The sequence below is a fragment of the Bombina bombina genome, chromosome 4 (assembly GCF_027579735.1).
Source record: "Bombina bombina isolate aBomBom1 chromosome 4, aBomBom1.pri, whole genome shotgun sequence".
Lineage (NCBI taxonomy): Eukaryota > Metazoa > Chordata > Amphibia > Anura > Bombinatoridae > Bombina > Bombina bombina.
The window spans coordinates 338663111-338676254 of NC_069502.1; the positions used below are offsets into that span (position 1 = coordinate 338663111).

General features: G+C 37.0%; 1 long non-coding RNA gene across 1 annotated transcript; it reads left to right on the forward strand.

Annotated features, from left to right (window-relative positions):
- The first annotated feature begins 280 nt into the window (after window positions 1–280).
- On the forward strand, window positions 281–12426 carry LOC128655370 (uncharacterized). Its single transcript, XR_008401768.1, has 3 exons — window positions 281–303; window positions 11391–11520; window positions 11839–12426. It is a non-coding gene; the product is annotated as an uncharacterized LOC128655370 (long non-coding RNA).
- Window positions 12427–13144: the final 718 nt, after the last annotated feature.

Below are 13144 nucleotides of genomic sequence, written 5' to 3' on the forward strand. Positions count from 1 at the left end.
TAACTCCTCATTCAGATACTGGGTCACTTTGGAATGTAGAAAGATCACATTACCAGGCCCCATCTGATAAAGATGACCAGCTGGTTTAAGTAAAAAGCTATATAAAGATCCTTTGTGTAAGGCCAAATGCTCTTCCCTCCCCCGACTGCATGGCAAGGCTGAGACCATACTTTAAACATTACAAAAGGGGCTTGCATGTGAGTGACATCATCATTGTGGGAGGGTTGAAAGACTTACAATAAAAACCATCAACACACATGGTTTTCTCTCTCTTGTATCTCTGGGATGGTCAGTTAACATCAAGTAAGTACTTCATGCTGACACATATACTTACAGCACACCATACTTTCACATAGACTGGGCAAATGTATTTGTGTAATATTGATGTATAGCTCACTGCTGTGTATGTATAAAGTGATATGCATATGTGTAATTTATATTTAATCTGCATATTGTAACTGTTTATGTAGCCTCATTGTAATAAAAGTTTTTGTACTGCTGAAATAAGACTTTGCGAGTGATATTCTTGCAGGTAGTTTAATTAAGCTAGCGATTGTGTGTTAATATTATATAGTGGGTATAATAATTCATAAGGGATTATTAAATGTAATATTAGCCTTTCGCTAAAGAGTATAGCAAACAGACACTACGATTTATCGAGTCTTAAGTACCATTTAAATTCAGTTATTTCAATCTCCAATACCCTATCCCCCATGTCTTCCATATGCCATAATCCAGACCTGCCCTGGAATTACAGAGATACACTATCAGAATACGGTTGTCACATTAAGGGTAGAATACTATCGCTTTTCTGCGAAAATAAAACACACAGACCCCTCTCCTCTATAAAAGAGAAGCACCCTGAGATATCATTAAACTGGTATGCCTACTCTCAAATTTGTCATTATGTAGACACACACCCTAAAAAGCACTACCTAATTAGAAATCTTACTCCATTTGAGAATCTATGCCTCTTAGAATACACCCCAAAACACGCCATATCCAAATTGTACAAATTACTACTAATTTAAGAACCACAGCTCTTGCCTTCCTAAACTAAGGGCTAGATTTATCAAAGGCAAGTCGTAGTGTCTAATACGTGTGCCTGTAACTGCGCCTCAGCTCGCCTCTGTGACGGCGCACATGTGCACTTATATTTATCACTAAACTGCTCACAATTATACGCTTATTGAAACTGGCGAGCTGCGACGTATTATGATAAATCCCACTGATCGCAATTTCACTTCCCCATATTTATCATGCCTCTAAGTCAATTTTGTGCATATATATTTCTATATTGATATGTATGTCCTAATAATTTACATCAGTAATATATTTCAATGTCACTGTCTGTCTACATAAGTAGATAGATTGTGTGTACATCTAATATGTAGCTTTATATAGCTATCACAATAACAATATTATAGCATTTATGGCATTTTACATTTTTATTGTACTAACATGTCTACTGCTATGAAAGTGTAAAAGCAGTCACATAATTTATATATATATATGTGTGTGAAATAGTATTTAGACAAAGCAGTCTATTGAATGATATGTGTATTTGTATTGTAATCTTCTTAACTCAATTATCACTTATATAAAAGTTAGACCTCACATGTCTTTACAATCATTCTTCAAAGGAAAAACTGTTTTCACCTGTCTATGCCAATTGCATCCAAATGCTACATGTCCCCAACCTATTTATTTTTATTGCTAATTCAACTCACCTTATTGTGCCTATTCTTTAATGTGCAATAAACTCTCCTCATTGTGTCTATTCTTTAATGTGCAATAAACTCTCCTCATTGTGTCTATTCTTTAATGTGCAATAAACTCTTCTCATTGTGCCATACTCATACTGCAATCTTTAATAAACTCTTCTCATTGTGCCATACTCATACTGCAATCTTTAATAAACTCTCCTCATTGTGCCATACTCATACTGCAATCTTTAATAAACTCTCCTTATTGTGCCATACTCATACTGCAATCTTTAATAAACTCTCTTCATTGTGCCATACTCATACTGCAATCTTTAATAAACTCTCCTCATTGTGCCATACTCATACTGCAATCTTTAATAAACTCTCCTCATTGTGCCATACTTCTGTAATGTGCCCTCAAAAAATCCCCTCATTTCAAATAATAAATTATGAATAAATTAACAAATAAATAAGAAAACTAAATCAAAGTCTTTCAAGAGCTTCTCTTGTGGCAATAACTTTTATTTGTTTTTTTCTGAACTGTTGCTGTTGTTTCTGAAATTTAAAAAAAAAATGATTAATTGCTTTCTGGTCTGTCAGCATCGCAGTGTATCCAAAATATCTAACGATCGATCGAGCTATCTATCTAACGTTCAATATTACTGTATGCCAAATTCTCTCTATGGCCTCAATTTATCAAGCCGTCAACCGCAAATACGCTGGAATTCCGCAGCGTACTTCTGGCGAGACTGATTCGCCATAGTTATCAAACCCTACAGACCGGCAAAAGTAGAATATAGTGACGTAACATACGATCCGCCGGACTCAGCCCGACACAGATCGATGGTTACGTCACTCCAGATGTTCCGAACACAAGTTCGCCACAATTTGACTACTTTTGGAAGTTATCAAAGAACAACCAGGAACGCTCGCCACTATTCCGGCCCAGCGTACCTGCTTTTCAATCCGCCGCCCTGGAGGCGGCGGATCCCATAGGAAGCTCATGCTCGCTGCTGCCCGATATCCCATTGATTTCTATGGGAAATGTCTACAGCTAACACCCTAACATGTACCCCGAGTCTAAACACCCCTAATCTGCCCCCCCTACACTGCCGCCACCTACTTTATACTTATTAACCCCTAAACCACCGCTCCAGGACCCCGCCGCAACTAAATAAAATGTTTAACCCCTAAACCGCCGCAACTAAATAAAATGTTTAACCCCTAAACCACCGCTCCCGGACCCCGCCGCAACTAAATAAAATGTTTAACCCCTAAACCGCCGATCACGGACCCCGCCGCCACCTACATTATACATATTAACATCTATCCTGCCCCCCCTACACTGCCGCCACCTACATTAAACTTATTAACCCCTATCCTACCCCCCTACACCGCCGCCACTATATTAAAGTTATTAAACCCTAAACCTAAGTCTAACCCTAACCCCCAACTTAAATATAATTTAAATAAATCTAAATAAAATTACTATTATTAACTAAATTATTCCTATTTAAAACTAAATACTTACCTATAAAATAAACCCTAAGATAGCTACAATATAACTAATAGTTATATTGTAGCTAGCTTAGGGTTTATTTTTATTTTACAGGCAACTTTGTATTTATTTTAACTAGGTTCAATAGTTATTAAATAGTAATTAGCTATTTAATAACTCCCTAGCTAAAATAAATACAAAATTACCTGTAAAATAAATCCTAACCTAAGTTACAATTACACCTAACACTATACTATAATTAAATAAATTAAATTAATTAACTACAATTACCTAACAATAAATACAATTAACTAAAATGAACTAAAGTACAAAAACAAACAAACACTAAATTACAGAAAATAAAAAAAATTACAAGAAGTTTAAACTAATTACACCTAATCTAAGCCCCCTAATAAAATAAAAAAAGCCCCCCAAAATAATAAAATTCCCTACCCTAAACTAAATTACAAATAGCCCTTAAAAGGGCCTTTTGCGGGGCATTGCCCCAAAGTAATCAGCTCTTTTACCTGTAAAAAAAAAAAAAAAAATACAATACCCCCCAACATTAAAACCCACCACCCACACACTCCTACTCTAAAACCCACCCAATCACCCCTTAAAAAAAATAACACTAATCCCCTGAAGATCACCCTACCTTGAGCCGTCTTCACCCAGCCGGGCACAAGTGGTCCTCCAGAGGGTCCGAAGTCTTCATCCGATCCGGCTAGAAGTCTTCATCGAATCCGGGCAGAAGAGGTCCTCCAAGCGGCAGAAGTCTTCATCCAAGCGGCATCTTCTATATTCATCCATCCAAAGCGGAGCGGGTCCATCTTCAATCCAGCCGACGCGGAGCCATCCTCTTCAAACGACGTCCTAACACTGAATGATAGTTCCTTTAAATAACGTCATCCAAGATGGCGTCCCTTGAATTCCAATTGGCTGATAGGATTCTATCAGCCAATCGGAATTAAGGTAGGAAAAATCTGATTGGCTTATCCAATCAGCCAATAGGATTGACCTCGCATTCTATTGACTGATCGGAACAGCCAATAGAATGCGAGGTCAATCCTATTGGCTGATTGGATCAGCCAATCGGATTGAACTTCAATCCGATTGGATCAGCCAATCGGATTTTTCCTACCTTAATTCCGATTGGCTGATAGAATCCTATCAGCCAATCGGAATTCAAGGGACGCCATCTTGGATGACGTCATTTAAAGGAACCGTCATTCATTGTTAGGACGTCGTTTGAAGAGGATGGCTCCGCATCGGCTGGATTGAAGATGGACCCGCTCCGGATGGATGAAGATGCCGCTTGGATGAAGACTTCTGCCGCTTGGAGGACCTCTTCTGCCCGGGTTCGATGAAGACTTCTGGCCGGATCGGATGAAGACTTTGGGCCCTCTGGAGGACCACTTGTGCCCGGCTGGGTAAAGACGGCTCAAGGTAGGGTGATCTTCAGGGGCTTAGTGTTAGGTTTTTTTTAATGGGGGATTGGGTGGGTTTTAGAGTAGGGGTGTGTGGGTGGTGGGTTTTAATGTTGGGGGGTTGTATTTCTTTTTTTTTTCAGGTAAAAGAGCTGATTACTTTGGGGCAATGCCCCGCAAAAGGCCCTTTTAAGGGCTATTTGTAATTTAGTTTAGGGTAGGGAACTGTATTATTTTGGGGGGCTTTTTATTTTATTAGGGGGCTTAGATTAGGTGTAATTAGTTTAAACTTCTTGTAATTTTTTTTTATTTTCTGTAATTTAGTGTTTGTTTGTTTTGTACTTTAGTTAATTTTAGTTAATTTTATTTAATGTTAGGTAATTGTAGTTAATTAATTTAATTTATTTAATGATAGTGTAGTGTTAGGTGTAATTGTAACTTAGGTTAGGATTTATTTTACAGGTAATTTTGAATTTATTTTAACTAGGTAGCTATTAAATAGTTAATAACTATTTAATAACTATTGTACCTAGTTAAAATAAATACAAAGTTGCCTGTAAAATAAAAATAAACCCTAAGATGGCTACAATGTAATTATTAATTATATTGTAGCTATCTTAGGGTTTATTTTATAGGTAAGTATTTAGTTTTAAATAGGAATAATTTAGGTAATAATATTAAATTTATTTAGATGTATTTAAATTAAATTTAAGTTAGGGGGGTGTTAGGGTTACGGTTACACTTAGGTTTAGGAGTTAATTCATTTAATATAGTGGCGGCAGTGTAGGGCGGGCAGATTAGGGGTTAATAAATGTAATATAGGTGGCGGCGGTGTAGGGGGGCAGGATAGGGGTTAATAAATGTAATGTAGGTGGCGGCAGGCTCCGGGTGTGGCGGTTTAGGGGTTAAACAATTGATTTAGTTGCGGCGGGGTCCGGGAGCGGCGGTTTAGGGGTTAAACATTTTATTTAGTTGCGGCGGGGTCCGAGATCGGAAGGATAGGGGTTAATAACTTTATGTAGGTGGCGGCGGTATAGGGGGCGGCAGATTAGGGGTTAATAGGTATAATGTAGGTGGCGGCGGGGTCCAGGAACAGCGGTTTAGGGGTTAATATATTTATTAGAGTTGCGGCGGGGTCCGGGAGCGGCGGTTTAGGGGTTAATACGTTTATTTAGTTGTGGGGGGCTCTGGGAGCGGCGGTATGATGGTTATAGCAGTATAGTATAGTGTGGGTTCTTAGTGACAGGCTAGCAAGAAAGCTATCACCCTATCTATCTATCTATCTGTATTTCCGAAAAGAATAATATCATAATTTCAATCGAACAGTATTTCAAATGATCTACATGTCTATCGATTGATCTATCTGTTGATCTATCTATTTATCTATCTTTATTTCAGTCTAATGATGTATCTATTTATTTAATCAACTTACCTTCTTCTGACGTCTCCTTTTCCTCCTCGGCCACGCCAGGACTACTCTCTTGTCCCAAGGTGGACACCTATGCCAAGTAAAAAATATAAAAATTACAAATTGTTGATGCAATAACTAGTTACGTGTAAACATGCTATCAATCACTCTATCTATCATTATTTTTATTGATCTACAGTGGGGAAAAAAAGTATTTAGTCAGCCACAAATTGTGCAAGTTCTCCCACTTAAGAAGATGAGAGAGGCCTGTAATTTTCATCATAGGTATACCTCAACAATGAGAGACAAAATGTGGAAACAAATCCAGACATTCACATTGTCTGATTTGGAAAGAATTTATTTGCAAATTATGGTGGAAAATAAGTATTTGGTCAATATCAAAAGTTCATCTCAATACTTTGTTATATATCCTTTGATGGCAATGACAGAGGTCAAACGTTTTCTGTAAGTCTTCACAAGGTTGTCACACACTGTTGCTGGTATGTTGGCCCATTCCTGCATGCAGATCTCCTCTAGAGCAGTGATGTTTTGGGGCTGTCTCTGGGCAACACAGACTTTCAACTCCCTCCAAAGGTTTTCTATGGGGTTGAGATCTGGAGACTGGCTAGGCCACTCCAGGACCTTGAAATGCTTCTTACGAAGCCACTCCTTCATTGCCCGGGTGGTGTGTTTGGGATCATTTTCATGCTGAAAGACCCAGCCACGTTTCATCTTCAATGCCCTTGCTGATGGAAGGAGGTTTGAACTCAAAATCTCACAATACATGGCCCCATTCATTCTTTCATGTACACGGATCAGTCGTCCTGTTCCCTTTGCAGAGAAACAGCCCCAAAGCATGATGTTGCCACCCCCATGCTTCACAGTAGGTATGGTGTTCTTTGGTTGCAACTCAGCATTCTCTCTCCTCCAAACACGACGAGTTGTGTTTCTACCAAACAGTTCTACTTTGGTTTCATCTGACCATATGACATTCTCCCAGTCCCTTCTAGCATACTTCAGACGTGCCCGGACATGTACTGGCTTAAGCAGGGGGACACGTCTGGCACTGCAGGATCTGAGTCCCTGGCGGCGTAGTGTGTTACTGATGGTAGCCTTTGTTACGTTGGTCCCAGCTCTCTGCAAGTCATTCACTAGGTCCCCCCATGTGGTTCTGGGATGTTTGCTCACCGTTCTTGTGATCATATTGACCCCACGGGGTGAGTATCTTGCGTGGAGCCCCAGATCGAGGGAGATTATCAGTGGTCTTGTATGTCTTCCATTTTCTAATTATTGCTCCCACAGTTGATTTCTCCACACCAAGCTGCTTGCCTATTGCAGATTCAGTCTTTCCAGCCTGGTGCAGGTCTACAATTCTGGTGTCCTTCGACAGCTCTTTGGTCTTCACCATAGTGGAGTTTGTAGTGTGACTGTTTGAGGTTGTGGACAGGTGTCTTTTATACTGATAACAAGTTCAAACAGGTGCCATTAATACAGGTAATGAGTGGAGGACAGAGGAGCCTCTTAAATAAGAAGATACAGGTCTGTGAGAGCCAGAAATCTTGCTTGTTTGTAGTTGACCAAATACTTATTTTCCACCATAATATGCAAATAAATTATTTCCAAATAAGACAATGTGATTGTCTGGATTTGTTTCCACATTTTTCACTTATAGTTGAGGTATACCTATGATGAAAATTATAGGCCTCTCTCATCATTTTAAGTGGGAGAACTTGCACAATTGGTGGCTGACTAAATACTTTTTTGCCCCACTGTATCTATCATCTATCGATCTATCTATCTTTCATTATCTCAATTTATCTGTCTATCTTTTGATCTATCTATCTATCTGTCTATCTATTGATCTATCTGTCTATCGATCTATTATTATTTCTATTGACCAATCTATCTATCTTTCAAAGCAAAAACTATCTTGATCTATCCATCTATCATTATCTCAATTTATCTATCTGTCTATCTATCTATCGATCTATCTATATATTAGTATTTAAATCAAATAGTGTATCGTTTTCAGTATTCAACTAACCTTCGTTAACAATTAGTCTCCTCCACCGCTGACTTCTCCTCCACCGCTGACTCCTCCTCAACAACTGAATCCGCCTCCACCACTAGCTCCTTCTCAACCACTGACTCCTCTTCCACTACCGACTCCTCCACAGGAGTATCCGTTTTGGCCATGGTGGCCACTTCTGCCAAAAAAACTAATTACAATTGTTTTACAACCAAGCTAATGACATGTACACATTGTAGCAATCACTAGGTATTGATTGAAATAACCATCTATAACTAAATATTTAGCTATCTGTATTTCCATTAATCAATCTACCCTTTAATCGACCACTATCACTATCTATCTTTCAATCTATCTGCATATTAATTAATTGTTCTATCTTTATGTCAATCTATGAGCATCTCTATCAATCTAGCTATATCTGAAATTAATGATCAATCTATCTGTATTGCAATGTAATGATGTATTGATTTTCAGTAATCAACTTACCGTCTTCTGACTGCGTGACCACCTCCTCCTCCTGTCCAACTTTGTGTGCTAATAAAAAATTATAATTAAAAATGTATTAATAGATCTGAATTAATATATAGCAGCACATATCTCTCTCTGTCTCTCTATCTCTGTCTCTCTATCTCTGTCTCTCTCCCTCTCTCTATTTCTGTCTCTCTCTGTCTCTCTATGTATCTTTCTATTGATCTATCTATAGATTCATGTATATATCTATTGATTGATCTATCTATCGGTTGTTCTATATATCTGTATCATCACATCAATATATTTTACATGTATGTCAATCGGTACAGTTTTAAAACTTACAGTCAGATGCTTCTTCCTCCACGTCCTCCCCCGAGGTCAGTGTGCCCTTCACAGAACCGTGTTCTGCGGCCAACAAATCGTCCACAGTAGCTGTTATGAATACATTTTGACGTGTTTTATATTATAGTACTCAATGTTAATATATCGAATGATGTCTGTATTGTATTCATTAACTTACATTCTTCTGGAGACTCCTCCGTGTCCTCCTGCCCAGCCTTGTCTGGATGTGCTATTACAAGATTATTAGAAGAATAATTATTATAAAAAAAATAAGTATAAGGGACACTTAAGCAATTTTTTTAAAATAATTTATATTTACTGCATGCTGTACCTGAATCACGCAACATAAATTTGTGGTTCTCTACCCCTTTAAATGTATCAACCGAAAAGAAAGAAATATAGATGTCACAAGTGATGTATCTTTCGCTGGAATTAGATGTATTATCGCTGCAACTATGTATTTAACGAATTTGTGATAAAAATTAGTATGCACTGTTTTTGACTGTAATATTTCCTATAAAAGTAGCACTCAAATGCTTCTGAAGAATCTTCCATTGAAGAGGACATAATTGCTTGATTCTGCCCTTCTTCCTGAACACATGGAGTTCATATTTATAATATGTAACATTTTTTCATCCTTAAATTTTAAAATACTGAAATAATAGTAAATATAAAACAAACTTTATGCGTTTTACCTGGGTTCGTCACATCCATGAATACCCGCGGTAGAGGGTCAGAAGCAGCATCACTTGCTGGCTCCTCTTCAATAGGGTGCAAAAATCTGGGGGCCCTTCGGTTTCTGACTGTGTTATAAAAAAAAAAAAAAAAAATTAAAAAAGCATTATACATACCTTTTGATCTCCTTGTTTATTTACACATCCAATTCCTGAACTATCAATAAAGGAATACTATGGAAATTATTCTAACAGGTAATTTTGTTTATTCACATTTAACACAACACATGTAAGTTCTAGTCCAAAAAAAAAATAATCTCACATAACACATCTGAAAGTAAATATCAAAGTGTCCAGACATATGTATGTATATTGGATGCAATGAATGTTATAAAAAAATACATTTACGGACATAACTCTGAATCAAAGTGCTGAGTTTTCGCTGCCGGCGATTTAGGTAATTGAACCGCTTCAGGCATTGCTTCCTGGTCCTTGGAAGCCCAGAAATCCGCCGAACTCTCCAGACCATTTCGCCCAGGATCGCATTCCTGGTCCATCGTGTAGATGGCTCTCCTTTGGCGTGGGAATTATTTCTCCATGGTGAAGGTGATTATAATTAATTCACCAATGGAAAATTTCCTGCTCCTTGGCATATTAAAATTTTAAAGCGCAAACCTAAGCAATATATGTTCAACAGATCAGTGCAAAAACGCAATGTAAACAAAATCCCGGAAATTAAATATTTATATAGCATGCGCAAGGGCAATATTGAGTAATATCAATGCGCAAAAAAATAGTTTTTAAAGTGCAAAATCATACACTGTACGAAATTAACCGAACTATTAGATATTAGTGTCTATATATATATATTAGTTGTATAAGTGATATATCGATACAGATAGATATGTTTATTGATTGTAGGTAGATAACCTGCACAATATTCAGTGCTCAAAAAAAAAAAGTTATGAAAGCGCAAAATCAGTGCATGGAACACATAAAAACTGTACGCAATGAACTGATTTGTAACATAACTTTAAACGTAACTGGTAGATATCTATATATGTATACTGCTGCTGATGATATATATATATTTATTAATTGTGTTTTAGTAAGATAGTTTTGATAAAGTACATATAGATAATATACCTAAGAAATTGTGTAGCATAACTGAGAAATCCAACAAACAGGTGTGAAATGCAGATGCCCAATTTTAGCACTAAATATTGATAAATGTCAGTGAAATTATAGAAGACAATCACATCTATTCTTTGCGTTTCTTTGGCAATCTAATTTGCGCATTTTCAGAGGCAAAAATGGATTCTACTAATAATCGAAAGAAATCAGGAAGATCTGTGCAATTCACTCAAAGACAGAATTAAATTCAAGTTAAACTAGTAATGCAGAATTATGAAGACATTATTGGATATCATTCAAGAACTGTACCTTCCCCAAAGAAAGAGAAATATTTGGTCTAATATCTGCAATGCAGTCCCTGCAGAGGGAGAGTTTCCAAAAGAGAATTACTGACATTAGACGTCAAATTAAAAACAAAATTATTAAAGAAAAACAATCTTCCAAGAAAACAGGTGGTGGAATGGGTTTCACTGCTGATTTAACCCACTACGAACAGCAGATGTATGTGAGGATGGGTAATGCCACCATTGTTGTCATTGATGTGCCTTCAGATACAATGCTTTTTACAGGCAATGTTTTTTTACAGGTAATAATAATAATTTTTATTACTGTTGATAATCAATATTACATTTTAGCATGTGACACAAATGGATTAAAAAAAAATTGAAATGGTAATCTATTTTTATATATTTTTCTAGCATGACAATATTACAGATGAAGGAACTAAAGTCACTCATGAGGAAGAGCTAGAAAATGCTGAATCTACAAACTCAGAATGTGTTGAAGAGCCATCATGTAGCACATTGAGGACACAAAAAGATAATGTCGGTACGAACATTGATGTTTTTGGGAGGCTATTATTTTAGTCTATTAAAATGGGAGCATATTGTCTTGGATGATCAGAAAAAGTTAAACATATTAATCTTACCTTGTTCTTGTTATAGATGTCTGTGCTTTCCTCTCAAGTATGCATGAAACTTCGTTAACATTGTTTGATGGTAAATATGAATATCAATTAGGGTGGCTCTATTATTGCATTAGAATTTAAATTGTTACAACTATAAATCGAATTGTAGTGCAAATGCGAAAAAATTAAAATGTCTAATATATATTCATATTTTCAATTACTATATTTCTTGATTACAGATAATACAGAAGATAATTGTTAGATTCACCTGGAAACACTGGATGAAAATACAATTACAGAGGAAGATGATGATGCCACCCAAATAGGGACACCCACTATTCCAGCGATTTCCGAACCCCCAGAGATAGACATGGGTCAAGGACATGTATCACATCCAAATTCTATTCACATTAGCAGAAGACCAGAGCTAGAATTGATTAACGAAATGACTTCTATTTTTTTTATGAACGCAAAATGATAAGCAAAGGGGAAAGAAACACTCTATTGAAGGAACAAAATAATATATTGAGGGCAAGAAATGAGCTGTTGATCAAAAACAATGAATTATTGTGTGACCTTGTAAAGAAAATGGAAAAACTCACATATGGTAACACATTAATTTAAAATAATTATGCTGTACATATAGCCTTAAAGGAGTGATTTTCCTTAATAAAATTAATACAATTAACAATTTTCCATTGTTTGCAAAAAATAAAAATGATTTCTCATCTCATGTAGGCTTTTGATTGTACTGAGAGTCCATGTTTCACAAAAATGAATACAATAAATAACATCAATAAACGCTACTTGTATTGAATAATCCAAAACTTTAATAAGATCTATTTTTAACAAGTCAACAACACACCACAAATACTTTGAAATTCCATGTTGCTAATTGCAAAGTTGTTTTTTTTCCTGTAGAATAACCAATAGAGTAGTCAAGCAGGCAAGGTCTGGCAACGTGAATTCAGGCAGGAATGGGTTAACCAATAGAGTAGTCAAGCAAGCAAGGTCTGGCAACGTGTATTCAGGCAGGTAGAGGTTAACCAATAGAGTAGTCAAGCAAGCAAGGTCTGGCAACGTGTATTCAGGGAGGATTGATGTAAGCACAAACGAAGCAGTTGATAAGAAACAGGTATCAGACAGAAAGTACCAAACTTATCTTCAGGCTTGAGAGGATTGAGCAGAGACGTTGTCAGACAGGCAAAAGTTTGTTAACAATTAATCCAGAAAGCATGTACTCACAACAGCCACAGCAGGTAAAACAAACGGGCACCAGAGGAGTAGAGAAGCCGGGATAAGAAATTGACGTCAGCAGAGTGGGACGGCTTCAGAGAGCAAAGATGTTGCTAGGCAACACAGCGTAGCGCAAAAGAGCAGAAGACGGCAGAGAACACCTGAGTGTGATCATCTGAGTGATCGTGACAGCCATGTTGTGTAGCAAACAACATACAAGTATGATGTTATTAACTTTTTCAGGGCAATACATCAAGACAGCACCTGTGTGGTCCAATGCCCGAAAACGCATTTTCAGAACTCCAAATA